At 29.4% G+C, this 16,361-nt stretch overlaps 1 protein-coding gene across 1 annotated transcript in view; it reads left to right on the top strand.

The window, feature by feature from the left end:
• The first annotated feature begins 9,402 nt into the window (after positions 1 to 9,402).
• LOC113365642 (tyrosine-protein phosphatase Lar-like) overlaps positions 9,403 to 16,361 on the top strand; it is a 108,376-nt gene continuing 101,417 nt past the window's right edge. Inside the window, exons 1-2 of the mRNA XM_026607151.1 lie at positions 9,403 to 9,520; positions 11,056 to 11,214. The gene's annotated coding sequence lies outside the window, so the exon portion shown is untranslated. The remainder of the gene's footprint in view (positions 9,521 to 11,055; positions 11,215 to 16,361) is intronic.

Genomic DNA, 16,361 nt, shown 5'->3' with positions numbered 1-16,361 from the left:
TTCGTCATTCGATCTCGATGACATCATTTCTATACGGGTCGATTGTGATTAGTTGTCGTGTGTGAGAATAGAGATCTGTCGTTGTATGCGTTCCGATATCAACAAGGGATCGGCATAGATAAACATTTTAAAGTTACATCGTAGTACAAATCTTGATTTAATGAAAAATGCCTGAATCAGAAGAATATTTTACCCTCTTCCTTGAAAATATTGATTAAAAAGCTTAATGATTAGTAAGTTTATTGATTACGAATAATATAGAAATAATTTCTAGTTTCTATAAATTTTTGAAGTCATTAAATGGAAAATATTTTTTAGACAAGACAGATATTACAGCTGTTCAAATAATGAGATTATATCGCCTGCGAAAAAGTAAAAAAATACAAGCAGTCCATGAATGTATGTTAATTTTAATTACATGAAGTTCTTCAAACACAATTACATGATGCGTGAAGTTGCGAACATAATCCGTTGTTTAACATAATCCACTGTGTAAACGAATGTTATAGAATTTATTAATCAGCAAGTACTTCATTTTTCCAATGAAGGTTCATTTCTAATACTAATTACAATGACAAAGCGATCATGTCATATTTGGAGTATGACTTTAATTACATTGTTTTTTATTATACATATTTTAATGCTATTATAAGTATATAATTTATAATTTATCATAATATAAATGTGTTTAATGGTTAACACTAATAAATTTATTAACTAATTTTTTTGCTCGAATATTTAATTGTGGTCAGTGGTGTTGTGCTAATATTTTTTTTGCCGGAACGCTAAAATTTAAAATCTGGTTCATAAACCGGTTCAAAAAATTTGATATATTTCGATAAGAACTCACAAATCTAATATATTGACTTTTTATATAATTAACTCTATTATTCACAGCTAGTCTATACATTAAATTGTACAAGTATGAGGGAATCATTGAGTACATAATTTATATTCTTCAATGACATTAATCATATTTATTCTGGTATTATTTGTATTCATTAATACCTACATGTATTTATTATGATATAAACGTACTCAAGATTTATTACAATACTTTATAAGACTTAACCTAATAACATGATAGATAACCTATTACCTATCATACTATATTATATTATTGTATATCATCGATAAATATCTATTATCTATCATACCGTGAGATACCTATACCGTCATTAACTTATTATATACCTACAGACCTTTTACTTCTTATAAATACTACTGTCTAATTTATATATTCACCTATATTATATAGGTTTACCTTACGCCCTATGTATTATCTCTACCTATCTATTGCCTATACCGGGAATTGAACCCGGGACCTCCGCGTGGAAGTCGCGCACCTTAACCACTACCCTATCGGATACCCCCACTAATAATATAATATGGGACGCACTGTTGTTTCCGCGGGTCATTTTCTAATTAATTAGGTAATTAATACTAAGGTGGCGCGACGACACGCGAAAAAAGACGGTTGATTGTAGCGTTACGGTGGTGTAGTGGATAAGGTCGTTGCGTGCCACGCGGCGGACCCGGGTTCGAATCTCGGTAGGGTTAATGTAGCGTGTAAGGGAAATTATAGGTAATAGGATATATAGTAGATATAGGTTAGGTGTATTCGGTATACAATGTAGGGATTTGAGAGTATATAATGAAATATTGCGTATGGTACAGATGTAAGGCGTGTAGTATAGAATGCAACGTATAGGCACACGTAAGGCTATAAAAATACATGAATAGGAACTTATAATGTAGATGTTAGCGTATAAGAAATGCGAATGAATGTAAGATTTAATTTATAAATATTATTTTTTCTATAAGAAGTTCATACACCTCAATTTGTTACTAAATTAAAAACGACTTTGATAAAACCAGTGGTTTTGTGCTAATATTTTTTTGCCGGAACGCTAAAATTTAAAAAACCGGTTCTAAAACCGGTTTTCATGTTTTTCCAGTTCCGTTCAAAAAGGAAAGAAACAAAAATTGTTACAAAACCCATTTTGTGCACATATATGTATGTTTATTACAATAATAACATTTAATAAAAAGTAGTTGAATAATAACGTATAAAATTTACTTATTAAATCATTTTCTGTATGTAGCGATGTTTTTATATTTTTTCTTGCCGGAACGCGTTCCGGCTCAAAAATGATTTGCCGGAACGACGTTCCGGCGCGTTCCGGCTCGACAACACCACTGATTGTGGTACGAAATTGCTTTAAGGCACGCTGCCATGCACTAGTAGTTTCTTTGATACATAAAGGGGCTAATTTTGCCCCTGAACAAATGTTATGGCAAGGCTATGTTACGTAGCGTTCCTCATATAAAATGGTACTAAAAACTGTCGAACTGCAGTGTAGGCGGCGTTTTAGATAGAAAACCTATCCTAGATAACGCACACACGTCAAAAAAAGAATCTTATCATAAGTAACATGACGTGGTGAAAAAGAATTAAAAACATATCTGCTTACATATTGACTAGATTGAAGTGAATTTTGCCTAAAACACATATCAATTCAATCACATGTCGAAACGAATTATCATCATTTCGCCAAAAGCAATTGCTCATTTCACACATTGTATTAAATCCTCGAAATATATCATTGGTCATGAATCATATTGACCTGTAATCGGATTACAATCGGATTTATATGTAATAAAATATTAAAAAATATACGTGAAATAAAACAGCTGGATTTTTGAACTTTTAAGCTCTGATACAATTGATTATAGATATATTTCACATATTGTTTGTTAGATTTCATAGATTCTTTTCATATAATAAATGTGCATTTTTTGTGCATGAATGCAAATTTCGATCATGGCAATATTGCAAAAATAAACATGAAATAAATTTAATTTAATTTGATTGAACCAAAAAACATCTTAATTCAATTTAAATATTTTTTCATTCCAGAAATTTGCAAAAATGTAAAGTCTTCTGACTTTGCCCTGAGATCAATAGCATTATTTAAATTTATTTGAATAACCGTAATATAATTTTTATTCAAAATTTACATTTTCTCCTGAAATCAAAACAGATACGACAGTTTATGTTGTATACTAAAATCTGTAATAAAATTTTATTTTTCATTTTAAATTGATATATTCGTCATTGTATATTTTTTGCTAGGTATCTTCTCATAAAGGCGCTGATTTTTATAATATCTGTTACAAAAATAAATAAAGTATAAAATATACATTATTATATACCATATTTTCGCAGCCATATCTGTATGAAGGTAATATAAACCAATTTATTGGAATTGTAAAGAAGTTGTTCGGGTGGAGCATTATTTTTAAAAGTCTCAAATAATATTCTATAAGACAATTAGCATTATTTCTATTTAGGTTTTTTATTGCTTTTGTAAGTGAAATATTATTTGGAAATCTGACTATATCACAAGGATAATTTCTAATAATTTGCTGAACAATATCTTTAAGATATGTAATTATTTCAACTGAAAGTTGTATAAAGGATGCAAAATTGAGGACATTAGTAATTGAATTTATTAATAAAAAAAAAGAGTGTGCGTAACGATCACACGCGATTGAAGTAAAACTTATTTGCTACTGTACAAAGTAGCAAATTTAAGTTAGGTAAAAATAAATACATCATATAACAATTTTGAATAATGTTTATTGGTAATATGGTAAAACTCGTGATGCACACATTTAATTAGTGTTAACCATTATACACATTTATATAATGATAAATTATAAATTATATATTTTTAATAGCATTAAAAATATGTATAATATTTAAAAACAATAATGTAATTGAAGTCATACTTCAAATATGACATGATCGGTTTGTCATTGTAATTAGCATTTAGAAATGAACCTTCATTAGAGAAATGAAGTAATTGCTGATTAATAAATTCTATAATATTCGTTCACGCAGTGGATTATGTTAAACAACGCCTAAACAAATATTGTTTTTGCAACTCTACTCATCACGTAATTGTGTTTGAAGAACTCCATGTAATTAAAATTAACATGCATTCATTGACTGATTGTATTTTTTTTTACTTTTTCGCTGGCGATATAATTTCAATCTTTGAACAGCTGTAATATCTGTCTTGCCTAAAAAATATTTTCCATTTTAATAACTTCAAAGATTTATAGAAACTACGAATAATATAGAAATAATTTCTTATCAATAAACATATGTTTAATTGTTTAATTATTTTTTTATTATTTGTACTGATTTAATATTAGATAATTTTGTATTTATATAGTTAATGCAATGCCTTGTATATATATTAAACTGTAACAAATCAATTCTTCTTTCACTTTTCCGAGTTTGTCAAATTTTTCTAGGACCTCGATCTCGTATATTGTACCGCCATAACTCCAGTTTATATTATATATTAAACTATTCGTCGCTTCGATAGATTTACTTACTCGATCTTCCAATATATTCTTGTTCCCGTATTTCACAAGCTCGTGCGATGTTTTCATGTTATGAAAAGCGAAACGTTTTGCACTAACTTTTTTCACACACCCTGACGACATCAATATATCTTCCAGATTTCTCTAAATGATATGCCTGCATGTTCAAGTAAAGTTTAGACATCTGCTGCCAGAATATTTTGGTACATTTACGTCGTTGTGAAGAGTTTTTGGAAAGTTATACACTATGAATATTATTGATGCTGGATTAAAAGATTATTTATGGATATATAAATATCTATAAATAATTCTTGTAAAATATATTTACATATTAAAGTAAATGGATCCAAAAATATATTTCAAATTATTTGAATGTCTTATACGTTTAATGAAAAAAAAAATTATACCAAACTTTTCTTTTACTTAGTCTTCTAATTAAACCTGATATGATTATGTTCATACATAAAAGTTTTAATTCTTATGATGATTTTCTATAACGTTGCAGTGATCATCAATAATAGGTACATATGTTATTAGAAGGTATTGGTGATAGATTCTGACTTCAGTGATTGCTATTGATTACTATTATGTATATTAAAGATATTATTAAATTTTGTTCGGTAATAATGCAATTGATTGCGTTACTAATATTTATTAATTGCTATAAATCAGGATCACCAAATATCATTATTTTTTTCTTTGCATCCTAGTTGTTTAGCTGGGTAATTTACCTCTTTCCGTTCCTAATTGGTTAGTGATTGATAGTTTTTTAGTCCGTGGTTCATTAGTTTGCTTATCAAAAGTTTGGAAGTTTGTTCATTCGCATGTTTTGCTATTTTTTCATCACTTATCCTTATTTAGGATTTGTAATGACTTTACTACTTTATTTCTATTTACACCACATCATACAATTGCAATTTAATCTTGTAATTCATATTCTAATACTGAAATTAATTAAAATAACTAGTAGTGTATCTATGGCATCGCGCCTTGAGGAAATTGTTAGAACTTTCCGTACCGAATCAAAATTTCGAACATGCGAATTATTTTCTATAATCAAAAAAATATTTTTCTGAAATAGGTAAAAAAAATTGAAATTTTTCGTTTCGTCAACACAAGCAGAAAGTTTTTTGAATCATTCAAACGGGATGCTTATTTTTCTCAAAAACTGCCAATTTTTGCACATTTTGCTCCGTATTTCCTAAACGACTAGACCTGCATCTGCCAAAAACTAAAAATCACCACTTCACCCATAAAAATGCACTTGAATTTGAAATGGAATGAAATTGAATTTTGAAATCGAATACTCCGTTTTCTCAAAAACTTGATTTTTCTTTTTGTACTCTTTGCTTCGCACTCCCAAACGGCTGGACCTATGTTTGCCAAAAACTAATCACTTATTAATAGGAATTGAATGTTTTTTGAACCATTTAAATAGGTCCTTGCGCCAGAAAATGTGGGCGAGAAATTGTTTCCATTATTACATACTACTGGATACACACATCCATTTTTGTCTAAGGTATGCCAAAATGTTCAGAAACCTTCAAAACGTAAAGAAATGTTAAAACATTTCAATTTCGATTTTTGAACAATAACTTACCCCACTGGTAGTTGATAGCATATTGTGTCTAGATTATTATCTATCAATTGTAATATATTAAGTCGTAATAGAACTCCCTAATATAAATTTCGTGCATTTCATGCATCAAAATATTTCTACAAATAACTTGAAGAAACTTTCGAGCGACCATAAACCATTAAATGTGTTTTAAAAAATATCTCCATCGTCGTAATTTATAAAATTTAATGGAATTTCATAAGTGTTTCGCTATAATATCCGAAAGCTTTAGAACATCTTAAGTACCTCGTATAGTCGCGAACCGCGAACAGCACAAGCGATGTTTACTTTTTACGTTTTAAAAGCATTTGCGCAAATACAACTTTGCTTAATAGAAATTTAATAAGATGAATATCATAGTTGGATTGTTCCAGCAAAACGCAGTAAGTCTAAACGACGTAATTATAACTTTAAATTAGTGTTCTCGAAAGAGCATCATATTATACTGCACAGCAGAACATGGGGCAAACTGAACGTGAAATTTATATCCGAGGTTTTGTTTAAGAAACGGATATTAAGGATGGAATCTTGTTACAACAATAAACTAACTTTGGTTATATGCTTTATCAAATTGCAATTTGCTACGTAAAGCAACAAATATACATTTAATTATTGAAATTTTCACTACAGTTAACACAACAAAAATATGGTGCATGAGAAAAATCATATTTTTTCTAAACTAACCCAAAATTTCATGAAAAATCATAATTATATACATCATCACACATATTTCATGAATCATTTTATTGTGAACTTAAGACTTATTCGATCAAATTCAATTATTAAGATAAAGAACAATTTAATCATTATTTTTTTATTTGATTTAAAATAATACTATTTTTCAATTTTTTTTTTCAATTATGAAAATTTTCCTTAAATATTTATTTCCCGAAAGTAATGACGTCATGAAACAACAGGTTGGGTTGTGAAAAGGCAAGAGTTTTATAGTAAATATACCATAAATACTAATTGTATATTAACAATACTTTGTGCTAAAACTACATAACAAAATATGTCAATATGGTATTAAATTATCTATATTCTTCTAACAACAACGAAAAATATCTGATTAGTTAAAACTATTCAATTGTTTGTCAAAAATGATAACCAGTGTAATTCCACAAAACAACAAATATTATTATACATTAACAATATTTTACCATGCAAAATAATCTTATGTATATATATATATATATTGCTTATAATCAATCCTTTATCCTCCTATCTCCAAAAAATTAAACCTAAACAAAAATAATTCTAAAATGAAATGTGATACGGAAATATATGAAAATGTGTAACTGATCGAGAAACAAATTATCTCCAAATTGCAGATGGGAACTTCTCGGATTTTTCATATATTCAGTACCTGACTCGTAAGTATATATGGTTAGAAAATTATATTTTATTTATAGGTGCCGAATTTTAACAAAAAAGTTGGAAAATGTTTGTTTGCCAACCATTGCAATCAGTAGGAAATACAAATGGTGAGACTTAACACTTTATTCCATATCACGATTGATTTGGATAACCGAATGATATTTTTGATACTTTATTTTATTTTGAAAATAAGTTTATACTTACCTTAAGTAAGTTATTGCTATATCCGTTTCATTTGTGATCTATATTGGTAAAAAACAAATTATTAATTGTTTGACCCATATTTTAACGTATACTAAAACAAAATCTCTTGTGTATGTACGAAGTATTTTGTTTTTTTTTCATTAATATTATTTTAATTCGTTCTCGTTTTTCGTTAATATACAGCTTCTAAGTCTTGCTCCTTCGATTTTTTAATTTAATCCAGACTCTTTATTTAAGATCACATTAATTTCGCTAAAAAGCCATTTAGTCTGGTGTATTTTAGACACTTGTTTTCGCCCTGTCGCGTCGATACCAATCAAAAATTCAGCTCACGAACGATTCCGGAGAACAGTGAACAATTTAAAAACCAATTTGCAATAAAAACAGAAAGTCCTTTATAGATAACTACCACTCGTATATATATTTGGTTTCATATAGAAATCGAATGTTTGGTATAATGATGCCCAATGTAAATGAATCATAGTTGCAGTTCAGATTTGTAGTCAATTTGAGAATAAAGTAAAATTAGTTGTTTATTGCTTTTTTTATGTGGATCATGTCTACTATTAATACTTTACCATTGTTTCGCTATGGATTTGCCTTTGGCACGTATTGAAATTGTTGTTAAATGATTTCTGCATCGACTATGCTTTCAAATTCAAAGAGCTTATGTATTCACATCACGGACTGGCCTCAGACCAGGGTATCTATTATCATTATTAATGTACGAAATAATTATATTGTAATGCGTTTGTAGTCCTTCTGAACTACATTCGATATAATATTACTAATGTACCTACAATACAGGACACTATGAAGTGGCTACATTAGTCTGTTAATAAATAAATGATACTTAGCACCTCGCGAAAAGTCCATTAGCATTGCTGGCATACAACATTAAATATTCTCATTGTTAGTGTCCTACGGTTATATAGAAGTACATTAACGAAATATTTTAAAAATTCTACTTGTAAAACTCGCTTCGAGAGCAAAATGATTCCAAGTAACTTCGTGAAGCAGATGAGAAAAAGTGTAAGATTCATGAGGCGTATTAATTAGCATAAAATTCATTACGACAATTGCTAGGCTAAGATGCTATGTAAATTTCAAAGGTCTTGTAAATTAATGGTTTTATCACGTTATAGTAATTATTTTTATTGAATTATATGTAAATTAATATAATAAAATATTAGTACGAGGTTAATTAATGTAGTAAATTCACTATCTACTTAGTAAAAACATGCGAGTACTAATTAACTAACCATAGATTTGGAAGCATATGAAGCACAGTTTGGACGAAAAAGTAAATTAATAGAAAAAAATCACTTATTATTTAATTTATTTGGCCAATTACATATTAGCAGTTTCTTAATAGTCAAACGTATTTTTGCTAATTTTTAAATGAAAACTCTAGTTTAGAATCGATTGCGAATAATTCCTTATTAATTTGATCACAAAAGTGATTGGCATCTCAATTGATCTGTCTACTAATCAGCTGAGTTATAAAACTGTTAATAATGTTGTATTATATCATGAATTAACAGTGCATATTCAAAATGTTAATTTCCAAGTAAATTACAAACATTTATGTTCCATTGATCTTTACAATATTCAAGTGTACTTCAGAAACATCCTACTTCATTTTGAATCCTTTTCTCAGGTCATACCAAAAAGGTTATTATAGTTGTTTTTCGATTATTCAAGCGTTATTCTTCGATTGCAATGGTTCGGCTATATTTGTTACCATTCCAATCGAGTTCCATGGAATTTATGTATTTTTTTTGTTCACAGATCCACCTGAGATCACCGATCGGCCCCGGCAGCAGAGCGTCCGGGTCGGTGGCGTCGCAACATTCTTCTGCGGAGCAAAAGGTGACCCTCCTCCAGTTATACAATGGAAGAAAAATGGAAAGAAAGTGCCAGGTTTGTAATAATAATATATATATAAAGAAATATAATATATTGTCGTATGTAGTATAAATGTAAATTCCAGGGAATGAGTGGTTAAGTCGTACATTCCAGGGAATGAGTAAGTTAAGAAAAGTGGCTATAATTTTGAATACTCTGGAATACTACTGTATATATTATAATACTTTATAATCAGAGCTTCATTATTGCTTATCTTTTATAACAAATTGTTCAATACAGTTACTTTTATCAGGGAAAAATTGAACACCATCACTTTAATCATTTTGGCGAAATTAGTCTTGACCACATTTTCACTTATTCCACATGTCACTATAAATAACGAAATTTGTGAGATTTATTTTAATATTATAGAAATGATTATTGTTGAAAATTCATTCTTAATTTATTAATTATATTAATTAATATTATATACACGATAAATATTATTTATGTAAAATTACTAAGTGTAAAAAATAAATTTGTCATTTTTGTTCTAATAAAAAACTAGTGGGGCATGGCATAGTGGGACATAGCCTATCTGAAAATGATTTCTTTCGATACGTGACTATTTAGATCCGACTTAATATGTCATTTACTATTTAGATTCATTTCGTACATGATTAATAAAAATGTCATTGTTAAGAGTAACATAGAACAAATTATATCTAATTATTTCTATTAAGATAGAAAATTGTATTATCGTTATATTTATACACTAATTGACTTTTAGTGAATGCATAAGAGCTGTCCGAAAAAGAGCACTTTGATTTCCAATGATAACTAGTAATAAGCGAGATATTTGAAAATACTGTTTTTAGGAAGCAGTCAGTAACATATTATTATTTTTATTTGTGATTTGAAATAAAACTTTACAATTGTAGTAACTAAAAACGAACAACGCCTTTTGTTATCAATTACCTTCACGTATACATTACACTATTCACTAAACTTTATCTGTGCATAAAAGTACTGTGAAAATTTTAAACAAATGGCAGGTCCAGCGTCTAATAAAAAAAAGTGTAAAATAATGCCATTTGGCAGTCAAAAATTAACATTAGACATATGTACATCGTATTATCAGATATTTGATAAAGATTACAAATTTTGTGTAAATGGGTTCTGTACCAATGTTTACACGTAAGACGACTACGCGGCGCTCACGTTTTCGATATTTCGACTCCAAATCAGCTATGCAGTGCTCCAAATATTTAAAATTTTCAAAATAAATCAAAATAAAAAAAAAAATCAAATTATTTAAAAATTTGTCAAAAAAGTCAAATTTTCAAAAAAAATTCAAAATTTCTCAAAAATCTAATTTTTTCAAAGTTTTGCAAAGTTATTTTAATAATTTAGTTTTTGTTACAGGAAGTTACAGCAATTTGCCTAAAGGCACGATGCCATGTCCCACTAGTTTTTTATTAGAACAAAAATGACAAATTTATTTTTTACACTTAGTAATTTTACATAAATAATATTTATCGTGTATATAATATATATTTACAATAATTAATATTACTATGTATTCATATTTGCTTGTTTTACCCACCCAGGTTCCCAGTCCCGTTACACAGTTACGGAAGTGACCGGTGGAGCGTTGTTGCGGATAGAACCGGTGCGAGCCGGACGAGATGACGCCCTCTACGAATGTGTCGCCGAAAATGGTGTCGGCGACGCTGTTTCTGCCGAGGCATCCCTTAATGTCATCAATGGTAAGTCATTTTATTTATTCATTGATAGAAACAAGAAATATAAACATTTATGAATATGTCTATATTATGAAGATGTCGATATTATGATGTATAAACGGTATATTATGAAGCTATGTACCGTTTGTTTGTTCTCTCTGTCGATTTATTTGGATTAGCTCATTTGATCATCATATAGAAATTTGAAACATGCATAAGATGTCCAATTAGAAGTGAATGGTAGTTTATTTTGTATCTATATGCTGCTTCTTCCCACGATTGCAATATTTTTGATTTATTACTTAGAAATATGTTTTTCATATAGAAAAGGAAATAAATTTACATATGCCACGTTTGGATATTTCACATGGGTATGTCAGACTTATTAATAATACCGAATAAAACCTCCAGAATTTTGACTCCATGGATGGTAAAACGGTAAACGCCGTTAGGTCTTGTTCAGCAGTAGCTAATAATATGTCATTTTGCCAAAAAAATGGCTTCAACTCAAAAATAAAATACCCCGAAAAATTACCAAGTCACCCAAACAAATATTTAAAAGAATTAAGTGTGGAACTAGAAGATTGAAAAAATGGCCATACAAACTTAAATGAAATGTCAAAAAATAAAAAAAATAAAAATCTCATAGGAGGTAATCTTTTTAAATGCATCATCGTGTTAAAAAAATTACATTATTTTGGTCGGCAATAAATCTATGCAAGAAAAGAAAAAAACTCAAAAATATATAGGTCTTTGCAGTCATGATCTAACCATATACGTAGACTTATTCTACTCGTGTCCTACAATTTTGTAATATCCATTGATTATATTCTTTTGATACACTTTTTCAACATTGCACTGATATTTTATTCATGAGCAAATTATTTAATCGTCTTAAGAAAACTTACTTCATAGATATTATTAACTTCCCGTAGCGTAAGTTATAGTAATCGCAAAAAAAATGAAAATGAATATATTTATATATCTATACGTTTCAGAAATTTTTTAACACTTTAGAAAAAATGAATGTACGTGTGTGTGTGCGTTCGGATACAAATTTTTGCCGAAGATTTTGGGAATACGGTTTAACCGATTTTAATGATTCAAAAAGCATTAGAAACCTATTGATAAGGAGACGTGCTGATTAGCTTTTGGCAAAGGCAGGTCTAGCGGTTTCGGAAATCTAGTAGAAAAAAGTAAAATAAACTGCCATTTGGCGGTCAAAAATGATCATTAGACATATGCACATCAAATTATCAGATATTTTATGGAAATTTTAATAATACGTATAAGTTTTGTTTACATTTTTATGGGTTTCGTAACATTGTCTGTCTGTTAGATGGCGACGCAACGCTTACGCGCTTCGATATTTCGTCCCTATGTAGCTAAAGCATTGAACAAAAAATTAAAAATTTCCAACATATTTCAAAATATAAAAAAACTTTTATTTTAATCTTCAAATAATTATTTTCAAATAATTAAAATTTGTCGAAAATTTAATTTTTTAAAGTTTTAAAAAAAATTGAATCTTTCTTCAAAAAAAAAAATTTGGTACGGAAAGTTTTCTTAAGGCACGATGCCATACACCACTAGTTCATTCGATATATGAGGTAAAGTGATATTTTAATAATAATATTGGACTTTTTGCCTTGTGCTACTTGCGCTATGTATATATATATATGTATTATAAAACTTACTATTCACGGTTACTTACTATCAAGTATTTGATATAATATTGTATTCATAGCAAAATATAACTGTTGTTATATAAAAATATATAATCTCATTTTTGTTGTGGTTTTCTTTTAAAAATCTAGGGCACGGATCACTGAAATGGCATTACTCGTGCAACTTTTCTTGTACAAAGCTATTTACAGCGGTGACAATTGTTTTTAATACAACTGAAGGATTACATCGAAATGATCCTTCATTTAATCCTGCTAAAGCCTTGTGAAAAGCGAAGCATATTTTTTCGTTTTTCACGACTATCGCACGCTGAAGGACTTTAATTCCTCTAATTTGTACCGCGAGCGTTTGGCGTCTCGCATAGCCGTATATCGCGATTTTCATTCATTTTCTGTTATTTATTTTTTTCGAGAATCCTTTTTTAGTCCTCGCTGTCCTTTGCTTGGTCGTGACGTGCGGATGGTAGGCATTATTTTGCTTTTAATTAACCGCCCAGTGACCGACTAATCGGATTAAAATGTCGTGCCGATAAACAGAGCCGTCGCGGATTCGCCGACGACTGGACGTTGACGGCAACCGGCTGTTGACAGCTTGAAAGTTTTGACTTTTGAGCATACGAAATGTCCTGCAACATATCATAAATATCATATTTTTGAGATGGAATGTTTTTTGTATATTAAAGAAGTTTCATACGTAATATATCCTCTCTTCCATATAGTAAGTGTTCATTATAATTATAACTTGCGTTATACCAACATATCCAGCCACGTTTTGCTGTGGTATTTATTAAAGTCCACCGGATAATCAACAGTTCTGTTCAATACTATTGATCAAAATGTTCTTAAAATTTATATTAGTCGAAAAATAAATAAATGTTTTGAATGAGCACATTACAAAATTTGATATACATGTATGTACCATATTTCTTAGTTATTATGTACAACTGCCTGCTAAGTCGGTTTGCTATAGTTTTCTATTTTTTCGTGATATTTTATGATCAGTTATTTATTTATAAATGTTTTTATTAGTCACTAACCAATGGACATATTCTTAGCATTTAGTATTTTCTTTGGGAAATCAGAAACGAGAAATATCTGATTTTCGAAACTAATCGATTGCACTGTATTTTATTTGTTCAAATTTGTGACTTTTAAATAAATTACTTTGTATCACTAATAATATAAAATTTCCTGATCGTAAGGTGAGATTCATACTATTCGTAGGACAAATTTGGATCAGGTTCTGTAGTTTCTGAGTCCATATGTGTGAAATGATGTCTGATTTTTGTCACTTATACTGTTGTTTGTGGAACTGTTTGGTATAGAAATTAATTTTTTTTATATTTAAAAAAATGAAATTAGTGGTGCATGGCATCGTGCCTTAAGGCAAATTGCTGGAACTTCCCATACAATTAAATATTCGAGCAATAAAATTTAATAATCAATAATATTGATGAATGATTAATAATAATTGTATATAATAATCATATACAAGTGTAAAGTACATGGTCTTAAATAGAAAGAATCTAGCAATAAGGAGTTGAATTGAATTGGAATTGAAAACAAGTTTATATTATTTATGTGTACTATTAAAATTAAAATGCATCATCTTTATTGAGAATTTATATCTATATAAGCAACTGAATTGTGTAACTTTTTTCTACAGAAGTATTATAAGTATTATAAAACCGTAAATAAATATTTGTTGATGTATGAGTTTAGGTTATCATATATGTATATATGTACATTTATTCCCGCGTAAGTCCACATAATTAAACGAGCATATAAATCTTTTAGGCACCTCGTACTATATCTATATCCCTCCTTTAGGGCGATTATCGTTTTCCAGCTTTTGTCTCCTATATGTATGGTCACATATATGCAGCAACTCTAATACCATTGTTCGGAAAATAGTAAATTTTATTTTTTGTAAAATGAAATTCACAATTTTTATTAATGAATTGATGAAATAATTAGTATCGTTGAAAAATTTGAATTACTTTATCAATGATTATGTATGTTTTCATAGTTCAAGTTTAAACAAAAACGCCCACAAATCTATCATCATTTGGAGAAGAAGAAGAACGAAAATGTAAGTCTTCAACACAAAGATGTGTAATAAGATGCAATAGATCATCTGTTGGATTGCGTTAGAAATGAATTTATAGCTACCTATATTTTGAAATAGAGTTGTCTTTTGGCATTGTTTCTTGTTTTGATAATAAGAGGATGTTTCTATAAAGGACATTTTCTCACAGCTCTCCGTTCATTAAATAAATTATTCCCAACATTCTACTCGCAGTATACGTGTTAACTTGTGGACATGACCATATGTGTGTGTGCGTGTGTGTGTGTGTTTGTGTGGCGTTGTCCTTGTTAAATCCGCGCAAATGTGAGGGGGCTTCATCGCGCGGGAATCCTGGTAATCCCCGGTCGGCGAAGAGACTTTAATTTCTTGTTTATGACGAAAGTTTTGATCCGGACGCGAAGCCGCAAAACGCTCATCTTTCTTGCCACCAGAACTGGCAAAGTGCTGTGACGATGGACAGATAAGATAAGTTTCGACTCTTGGACCCACAATTATTAGGTTGCATTTTAGCTGTAATTGAAAGATTAACGGTTTTTGACCTCGTAGCATAAATTATTTACATATAGTTCTTTGGTGTGTGACGAGCGTTTATGTGCCAAATTAGAAAGTATGTTACAAATAATCAATTTACATAATTAAATAACAACAGAAGAAAACAGCAGTATTCAAATAGCAATCAGAAAATAAAATAATTCCTAAAGCTCTTGTACTGGTTTCTGGAACTCCAGTAACAGTACTGGATAAAGTATTCGATATAAAACTCCTTCTCACAGTTGCATTTTCTATTTCCTCGTTCCCAGTTCACATATGATTCCATACAACCGGCACTGTTACGAAAAGAATCATGAAGTTTGTTGTCTTTTAGAAATCTTTGGGATGAGTTATGGATTGCTTGTAAGATTATCCGCAGCTAAAATCGCATCAGTATACTTACAAACATCACACCACACACACATTGGGATATAGGAAAATCTCTTTGCGACTATCTTGAAATTCTTATCCCGTTTGCGTCGCAGAAACTTTGTTTTGATGGCCGGCAGTTTATGTGGAATTATTTTTTAAACTGCTTTTATCTTATATCGTTTATCTCACATTTCTGGTTCTATGAATTGATGGATTATATACATACTGGTCAAACATTTATATTTAATATTGCCTACTTCATAGCACCCCAAGGATGCTTTAGTCAGAAAATCCAATTTGCCAATTTCATATTTCTTCATTCTCATTTCATTTCATTTCAATCAACACCAAAATTGGTAAAAGTATGTATGTGTGACAAAACTTGACATCTCATCGATTTTTTTTACCAAAAACGCCAACACAGATTTTAAAAAAATGATGATAGTTGATAAGGACTCGTGTTGATTAGTTTTGCCAAAATAACTAGTAGTTTC

This window comes from Ctenocephalides felis, unplaced genomic scaffold (assembly GCF_003426905.1).
Source record: "Ctenocephalides felis isolate EL2017-DRISC unplaced genomic scaffold, ASM342690v1 CF-g0.4_SCAFFOLD_01170, whole genome shotgun sequence".
NCBI classification, from domain to species: domain Eukaryota; kingdom Metazoa; phylum Arthropoda; class Insecta; order Siphonaptera; family Pulicidae; genus Ctenocephalides; species Ctenocephalides felis.
The sequence above is the reverse complement of the archived record's forward strand: the minus strand, read 5'-3'. Positions and strand labels throughout refer to the sequence as shown.